Source organism: Pelobates fuscus, chromosome 9 (assembly GCF_036172605.1).
Source record: "Pelobates fuscus isolate aPelFus1 chromosome 9, aPelFus1.pri, whole genome shotgun sequence".
NCBI classification, from domain to species: domain Eukaryota; kingdom Metazoa; phylum Chordata; class Amphibia; order Anura; family Pelobatidae; genus Pelobates; species Pelobates fuscus.
In genome coordinates this window covers 3,861,197-3,871,071 of record NC_086325.1, presented here as the reverse complement: position 1 = coordinate 3,871,071, position 9,875 = coordinate 3,861,197, and positions in this window count along the sequence as shown.

The window sequence follows — 9,875 nt, the reverse complement described above, 5'->3', positions numbered from 1 at the left end:
TATACCACAAGAAACAGGAACATTATATATATATATATATATATATATATATATATATATATATATATATATATATATATATATATATATATATAAACAGATAAAATTTGTATCTTGTAATACCTTTTTTATTGGACTAACATAATTTTTTAATGACAAGCTTTCGGGATAACCTCCCTTTCTCAAGTCTGAAGCATTTCTGAGCAAGACGATACATAGAATTCAAAGTTGAGTTGTGATACAGGGGTTAAAGCGACATGAGTGCAGATAAGACACAGGTTTGATAGGAAATAGACACCATCTTTGTAGAGGGTCATAAATATCTTTCTGAAGAGCAGAGTGAGGGGGGAGAGAGGGAAAAGAAAAACAAACAAGCAGACAGTGCAGAGGATGGTACACTTTATACATGCACACTCACATAAATGTGTATATGTGAACGCATAAACACATGTACATATACATAAACACATATACATACATGCACATGAACTCATATACACAAATATAAATGCACAGTAATATATATATAAGCATACATGCATATGAGTATGGGAAAGCATAGGTTAACATATAGTACTTGGTATATAGATAGAATAAACATATAGGAATGCACTTTAAAGTGTTGGTACATATGACAGAATAGCTATCACGAAGTCAGGGATGGATAGCTTCTTGTTGAGTCTGGGGTCCCTAGCCTTGAGTGCGACCGACACCTCCCCGTAGCAGTACGCCTTGTTTTCTACTAAGTCTTGGGACGCTATGAGGAGGGATACCAGGTTGACATCTTTCCCTTCTAAAATATATTTTTTAATAGCTTGGGGTACTAAGTGGGCAGGAGTGATGATATGTGAAGGTGTAGGTGCCGGGTTAGTACTAGTGATGTTACCTGCGTGAGGTAATGTTTGGGGTATAGTGGGAAGGAAAGCTGCTGGGGTGATTATGGCCACTTGGTTTTCCAGTTTCTCCAGTCTCTCGTTGATGAGGTTAACTGAAGAAAGAAGTGCAGACATTGTGGCCTGGATTCCAGGCGTGCTTCCATCAGTTGCCTGTGTGCTGGTGCCTGGTCTCGGGGTGTCGGGGTTGGCATTCAGGAGGCGGTATAGTTCCGCTTTATGAGCCGTGGCTGGGTATGGTATGCCACGTCTCTTGAGTTCGCCGCTATCTTGGGTATAGTCCAGGAGCGTAGAGACCCTGGACTTGCTGTCTCTAAGTTCTCGACAGGGGTACTCGGTCTGGTTGGGCTTCTGATTCTGGCTGGGGTGCTGGGTAGGGAGACATTCTCGGCTATATCCGAAGCGTGTGACATTCTATGAGGGGGAAGAGTACTATTAAGTGGGTTAGGTTATAGTCGGGTGATCATAAGTGTCTATTTTATGTTTTACCTGTGATGCCGGTGGGCGGAGCGGTATCCGCTTGTGAGGACCGAACTAAGCGTAACTTTGTGACACGTAAAGTAAATTTATGGAACGATTTAGGTGATGTCGTGCCCCGGTGGTGGGTTTTACGGATCTATGCGCTGTGTAATAGCGTGCGTTAGGTGTGTGGTTAAAATGGAGCCGTTGTGCTGGCCTAATAACCTGTTGGTCTATCGGGTGCGTGAACTGACAGGTGTGCTTCCTGTTGGGAGAAAGTGGAGGGGAAATGGGGGCAAATACTTACGTGCGGTTAGCGAATTTGGATGAATGCTTTGACCTATGGGATGTAATTAATGTTCTACGTAGGACTTGCTACTGAAGACGAGTTGCCTGGGATTGGGTTGGAAACCTAAGATGAGGAAAGATTAGTGGTTCTGGCTTGCCGTATTTGAGTGTGGCCAAATGGGGAAAGTATTACCTGGATGTGACTTGACCGGTGGATACGGGATCAAGATTCGTGAACTATGAGTTGTCCCAGGCGACCTAGGCAATAATCAGGGTGAGTATACTAGTCGAAATACCGAGAAAATCTTAATGGGAAATTTCTCACACTTACCTGTTATGTAGTAGAGAGGTATTCAAAGGAGTTGAGATCCTATGTTAGGTGTTGCCTAGCTGAAAATACATGTATGTTGAAAACTGAGTGAGTTTTGAGTTTAACACACAGGTATTCAAATGAGTTTGTAGAGTTGCCTTGTATTCGGTACTAGAGTGTGTGTTTGTGTTTAGATATTGTGTAGGAGTGACAGAGTTTTTTTGTTTTTTTTCAACCATGGATGGAATGAAGGAAATCAAATTGCATGAACTATGAAGTTGGAATGGTAGCAATCATAGCAATTGCAAAATATATGCAATCATACTATTCTCATAGAAAAAGAGAAAGGAGAGTTCATAGAATACTAGTTGCCCATTTTTTAATCGTGACTGCAATGGTTGTACTCAGATATTGTAAACTGATTACTATTCCAGCTGTTAGAGACCGGAGGAGGGGGATGGGGGGAGACGGCTCATGTGTGTTTGATAGCCGGCCCCTCCCCCCTCTTTGAGAGCGATCACATGGCCCCCGGGGGCCTCATTTGCCGGGGGAGGGCTGTCTGGGCTTTCAGGCAGCCCTCCAGAAGAGGATTGCGGCGGAGGTGAGTACCGCGGACCTCCAGGGGCTGAAAGCCGTTACGGCGTTCTATGCCGCCGCAACGGCTTTAAAGACCATTTAATGCGGGACGGCATAGAACAACGTAACGGCATTAAGAGGTTAAAGGACCACTATAGGCACCCAGACCACTTCAGCTCAATGAAGTGGTCTGGGTGCCAGGTCCATCTAGGGTTAACCCTGCAGCAGTAAACATAGCAGTTTCAGAGAAACTGCTATGTTTACATTAGGGTTAATCCAGCCTCTAGTGGCTGAAAATCACAGTGCCAAGACGCTACCGTCCATAGGAAAGCATTGAGAAATGCTTTCCTATCGACTGATTGAATGCGCGTGTGGCTCTTGCTGCGCATACACATTCAGTGCTGACGTCGGAAGAGGGAGGAGATTTCCTCAGTGCCGAGGGAGCCCGGCGTTGGAGAAAGTAAGTGATTAACCCCTTCCTCCCCCTCTAGCCTGGCGGGAGGGGGGCCATGAGGGTGGGTGGGGGGCCTAAAGACTCTATAGTGCCAGGAAAATGAGTTTGTTTTCCTGGCACTATAGTGGTCCTTTAAGGGATCATATTAATGCACATCTGCGAATGTGGAAAATGCATATTGTATATAGATTAGTTGTACTTAAAAGAGGAGAATCATAAAGAAAGAAAATGATCATTAAATTGCACAATTTAAAAATATATAAGTAAGATAAATGCACAAGACAATAAGTCTCCCTAGATTAGTAGCACTTGAAAGCGGTAAACATTAAAAATGAAAAGGAGAATTACAAAGCACAATTTTTAAGAAAGGAGAAAGGAAGGGAGAAAGAAAGGAGAGAAAACTCGTAGAAATATGTATTATTAATGCACTTTTTTTTTTTTTTGTCACAAGGAAAGAGAGTAAAATGAAAGGGAAAAGAAAGGGTTAATGGAGGAAGGAGAGGAGAGGAAGAAGGGAAAGGGGGGAACACACTTAAAATATGTATATCACTAAAATGAATATGAAACATGCATTCACTTTATTATGTAGTTAAAGTAGAATCAACCTAGAGGAGAAAATAGGAATTACATGAGGTGGGAAAGCTAACAGAGGATATCTTGGATACAATAACAAAAACATAAAGGAAATTGCCCTAGATAAATTTAGATAACTGCATAAAGGTTCAAATAAGGGATAATCTGCAGATAAGCTGCGGGGTCAAAACAATATGAATGAAAATTAATATGGCAGCGTCTTCTGCTGAATAGAAAATAAGGCCCACTATCCTGGTTCGCAGTCCTGCGACGGCAGCAGGTTTAAATATGAGGACTTCACATAGAAGTTCTTCATATAACGAAATGAATGTTCAAGTAGATTGTGTGATGTGGAGCTTTCTCCGGAGGCCAGATATTAGACGGCCGAAAGGGGAAGACATGAAAGGATTTGGGAGATGGTTACTATCTGAGGGGAGGTTAGAATGGAGGAGGGATTGGGGGAAACAGTGACTAGATGTCACTTAATATATTATCTATTAATGCAAGGGGTTTAAACTCAGGACAGAAAAGAGGATATCTGTACAAATTACTGATGGATAGCAAAACGGATATTGGTTTTGTCCAGGAAACACATTGGGTTAACTCCATGACTAAGCTATGGAACTATAAAAAATATCAAGTGGTCCATAGAGCTGATTTGATTGGAAAAAAATAAGAAAAGAGGAGTAGCAATTTTTTTCTCAAGTAGCCTGAAATATGAGCTCGTTTATGAGGAGGCTGACTCTGGTGGCAGGTTTTTAATAGTAATAGCTCGAATCAACGACATACTGTATACCCTGGTAAATATTTATGCTCCAAATCAACTTCCATATAGATTTTTGGAAAGCTTATTACAAAAGGTTGACCGCGTATCGTCTGGTAGCCTGATCATTGGTGGGGATTTTAATTGCATTGTAGATACCAGGGTAGATAGGAATAGAAGCAAGCCGGAGAATAAAGATGATAGTCAAAAAATAGGACCATCAATGATGCAGACCTTTCTAGCAAAAAAGTGCCTATATGACTGTTGGAGAACACTAAACCCAGAAGCGCGAGATTATACGTTCTATTCAAATGTCCATCAGTCATATACTAGAATCGATTATTTCCTGGTTAGGGCTGGCACTTTGGATCGAATTAATAAAGTGACAATTGGACCTATAACATGGTCTGACCATGCACCAGTATGCTTAGTTATAAAGAATAATCCCGAATATAAAAGCAGAGACAGATGGAGATTAAATGAAACTTTATTAAAATCAGAAATCAATGTAGAAGAATTGAGCATTCAGGCTAAAGAGTTTTTTGAAAACAACGATACTGGGGATGTCTCTAACGCTATGTTGTGGTGCACTTTTAAATCGTACATGAGAGGATGTCTCATTAAATTAGGTGCCAATATAAAAAAAAAAGAAAGGAAGAGAGCTGAATGAGCTTAATATTGATTTGGCAAAATTGGAACATATACATAAGACTACTTTAGATTATAATACCTCGGAGGATATTAAGGAGATTAGGAAAAAAATCCTAGTAAAAAACCAAGAGAAAATAAATAAAGCATTGCTAACACTAAAGCAAGGATGGTACTATGGAAACAATAGAACAGGGAAAAATCTTACAAATAAATTAAAAAATAAAAATAAACTTCAATCCATAAAATGTATAATAGCTGGAAATAAAAAATGTATTTCGCCAACTCAAATAGCCAATGCATTTGAAGAATATTATAAAAGTCTATACAATTTAAAACATAAAGACCCGTCTGAAGGGGAAATACAGCAGTTCTTGGACAAATTAAATCTGCCAAAAATAGCTACGGAGAAACTAAACCAGCTAAACATGCCATTCTCCATACAGGAGATCAGTAACACCATTAAAGCACTAATAGTTGGTAAAGCCCCAGGTCCAGACGGTTTTTCATCAATTTTTTATAAAAAACTTAATGACATAATTTCCCCATATCTATTGAAAACATTTAATGAATTCGCCACTCACAAAGCCATTCCAGCAGAAATGCTCCAGGCTTCTATAATTCCAATCCCTAAACCAGATAAGGACCCAATATATACGTCAAATTATAGACCAATTTCTCTTATTAATTTAGACATCAAAGTCTACTCAAGAATTTTGGCTGATAGACTTAAAAGAAATATACCAGATATTGTACATATAGATCAGAGCGGGTTTGTAGAAGGTAGAGGTACGTCTGATAACATCAGGAAATTATTGAATGTTTTATACCATGCAAATAATAGTTCGTCCCCTTTTGCCTTGGTTACCCTTGATGCCGAGAAGGCCTTCGACCGAGTTAATTGGAAATATCTGGAAGAGGTCTTGAAGGCCTTCGGCATAGATGGTCTATATAAGGAATGTACAATGGCACTATATAAAGATCCTCAAGCCAGAGTCACAGGATTTATGTTCCAATCGAACTGGTTCCCAATTAGAAATGGGACGCGACAGGGCTGCCCTTTGGCACCCCTCTTATATATCCTTTCTATAGAGCCATTGGCAGCTGCGATTAGACAGAATGAGGGTATTAGCGGGCTAATGGTGTATACAATGGAGAATAGAATTACACTTTACGCAGATGATGTTCTATTGTCTCTTACGGATCCTATCAGATCTATTCCAGCCACATTCAGTCTTATTAAAGAATATGGCAAAATTTCTGGCTATAAACTAAATATAAAGAAAACACAAATTTTGACAAAAGGTTTAAGCAGACCCGGGGAAAAAATGCTTAAAAATGAATTCAATTGTGACTGGGAAGTTAGAAATATAAAGTATTTAGGGGTAAGACTATCTTTGGAACTTAGAGAAATTGGAGAACTTAACTATACAGAAATCGCAACCCAATTTAGGAATACTCTAAAAAATTGGAGAGGGTTAGAATTGTCCTGGTTGGGGAGAATTGAAGCAGTAAATTCCTATCTACTTCCTAAATTGACATTCTTATTTGGAAATCTCCCGCTGAGGGTGTCCCCCCAGACGATACGCGGTCTCCAGAAACAAATAACAGATTATATCTGGCAGGACAGACGACCTAGAGTGTCATTGGAAATCTTACAGAGACATTGGAGGGACGGGGGAGTATCCTTTCCGAATGTACAAAAACTATACATGAATAATATGGTTGCACACTTAATCAAGTGTGATAACTTTACAATACCAAGACCAATTTGGTTAGATATCGAAAAATCGGATTTTTGTAATATCGAACCTCTATTCCTTTTGTGGTGCGATAGTGAATTTGTAAAAAATATAAAATCCAACAATCCGATGAACAACACAATGATTTATATAATAAAATATCTAAAGAAAAAATATGGCACCAACCACATATCAAGAAATGCTCCATTAACATGCTTAAAATATTACATAAAAGATATAAACATCCAAGAATGGGAAAATTGCGGAATTGTAAGATTTACAGAACTGTTAGAGGATAACAAAGTATTGTCATTCCCAATATTACAGATTAAATATAATCTCCCTCCCAAAGAAATATTTAATTACTTAAGAATAAAATCTTTTATTATGGGAAAGACTTTTTCAGAAACCTCTCCAATCGATCAGTTTATATTATCCCATAATAGAAAAAAAATTGCTTCCAGATTCAACCAATTCATAAGGAGACAAAATCAAATTGATAAAGTGTCAGCTATGAATAAATGGGAGCAAGAACTCAAGTTCTCCCTGCCGGTTGAAAACTGGCTTTCGGGCCTACAATTAGTAAAAAAATACATACATGGGGTAAACGTACGGGAAGTATACTTTAAACTAGTATACCGATGGTACCTGGTGCCTACTCGCCTCCATAGATTTCAACCCACACTTCTACCAGACTGTTGGAGATGTGGCAGGGAATTAGGCACATTCTCTCACATATGGTGGGACTGTGAGGAGTTGAAACCTATGAAAATAATCTTGTCGGATTTGGTAAATCTTATTTTGAAAATACAAACGGTTATCACGGCCCAAATGTTCCTGTTTCATTTAGATATGCCAAGGGTCAAGATAAAATTTAAAATCCTAATGATACACATTTTTATGGCAATCAAATTAGTTGTGGCTAGAAATTGGAGAACTATGGGCCCGTTAGATTGGCACGAGATTTGTATACAAGTGGATTACCAAGGTAGGATGGAAGCAGGCATAGTAACAAATAAAGTCTCCAAAGAGAAATATGACAAGATCTGGGCCCCTTGGAATAGATACTATAAGTCCTAAAAAATAAACGCCCCCCCCTCCCCAAATTCCCCCTAAGGCAAGATAGTAGCCTTGTGGAAGTGTGTGAAAGAGTCTAATGAATGAGCATTTTTGTTGTCTTGAGTATGGACTTTGTAAAAACAATATATAAAAAAGAGAGAGGGAAAAAGAAAAAACAAAAAAAAAAAGAATGGTTTCAAAAATAATATGTTTAATATGTCTAATATTTAATTCACTGTAATATATTGAACCTATTTTTTTTTTTTTTTGTAAATGTATTATATGGATGTGGATGAAATTTTAAATGAAAAATGAAATGAAAAATAAAATATTTATAAATATCAAAAAAAGAAAATGCATATTGTACCCCTGTTGGTCATCACTTCACCCAGACTAGTCACTCCATCCAAATCCTCAGGATTAAAGTTCTTAAAGAGAATTTCAAAGATTCTCATGAATGAAAGACATTTGAGATGGACATGATCACACATTCCAACACCATAAATGAAGGACTTAATGTAGACTCTGGCTTTCTCACACACTGCCAAAACTTTTTATAAACACACAGCTTAATGTCTTATATAGTTCTTTTTCAATATTCTCGCTTCACCTTTATTGGATCAATTTATGTATACATGCATGTGTGTATCTATCTATCTATCTATCTATACACTATCTATCTATCTATCTATCTATACAGTATCTATCTATCTATCTATCAATCTATACACTATCTCACAAAAGTGAGTACACCCCTCAAATTTTTGTAAATATTTTTTATTATATCATTCATGTGACAACACTGAAGCCAGCGGTTAGACATTAATGGCTGTGTGTTGAGTTATTTATAGGGGACAGCAAATTTACTCTGTTACACAGGCTGTACACTTACTACTTTACATTGTAGCAGAGTGTCATTTCTTCAGTGTTGTCACATGAAAAGATATAATAAAATATTTATAAAAATGTGAGGGGTGCACTCACTTTTGTGAGATACTGTATTGAAAGTATATTGAGCACTGCAATACGGCTAAGCTAATCTACACCGCAATATATATTTATATATGGTAACAAACAAACAACAAAATAAATAGGTGCTCTCTATAATCTATAAGTACAGCAGCAGTAAATCCTACAAGGATTTCCCAACTTTGTGACAACAAGCAATAAGACTGAACAAACAATAGATTCACCGTGCCTTTAAAAATTTAACCCTTAAGTGCAGCAGTGCTTAAAACTATATACATACATATATCAATAGGCTTCTTAGTGTAAAAAACAGATATCTCAAAGAAAAAAAAAATAGTACAATACATTTGCATTGAGAAATAACTTGTCACTATAATGAAAGCGCACTCACACTTTATGGAGCTTCTAAGAGCTCTGCTGTATTCAGCAATGGCGGTACAATCCCCGTCTCAGGATATATTTAGTGAACAGCAATGATATCCTTTCAAAAGTAGAACAATATGCATAAAACAAAAAACAGTACGTAAAAAAGTATCCTACTAACATGAAATAGCGCAGGAACCTACTCTAGTGGTGAAGACCTATGGTGATAAAATCCACACGTGGGATATGTGAAAAAGGAAGCCAAATAATTAAAATATAAAATACAAAATACTTTAACAATAAATTACATTTAAAAATATTACATTTATTGCAATAATAAAAAAATAAAATAATTATCTAACTTTATTATTCTGATCAGTATTGCGTCAGACCTGAGGGAGAGAGGAACACGCTTGAAAGTGGAATTATCTCGAACTCCTAAACCATTTAAAGGGTTGTGCTGACTGAATTCCATCTCGTATTAAATCCAGCAGAAATTAAAAAAAAAAAATCAAAAAACCAGTTGATAATTATTGATTGTATTTATGCCAAAATAATTAAATCAAGGCAATGGTGTTCAATTCAAAAATCCAATAAACCTTATTTTTATTTTTGTAACTATTCACACTGTATATAACAGATTATAAACCAATCAAAGTGTCAACCCCATATTATCTGTCATTACAGATTACAAATGGAGAAAGAGGAACGATGACACTTTGAGCTTTGATCCAGAAGAAGTAAATGTAGGATTTCCTTTGGATGGCCGTGAATATAT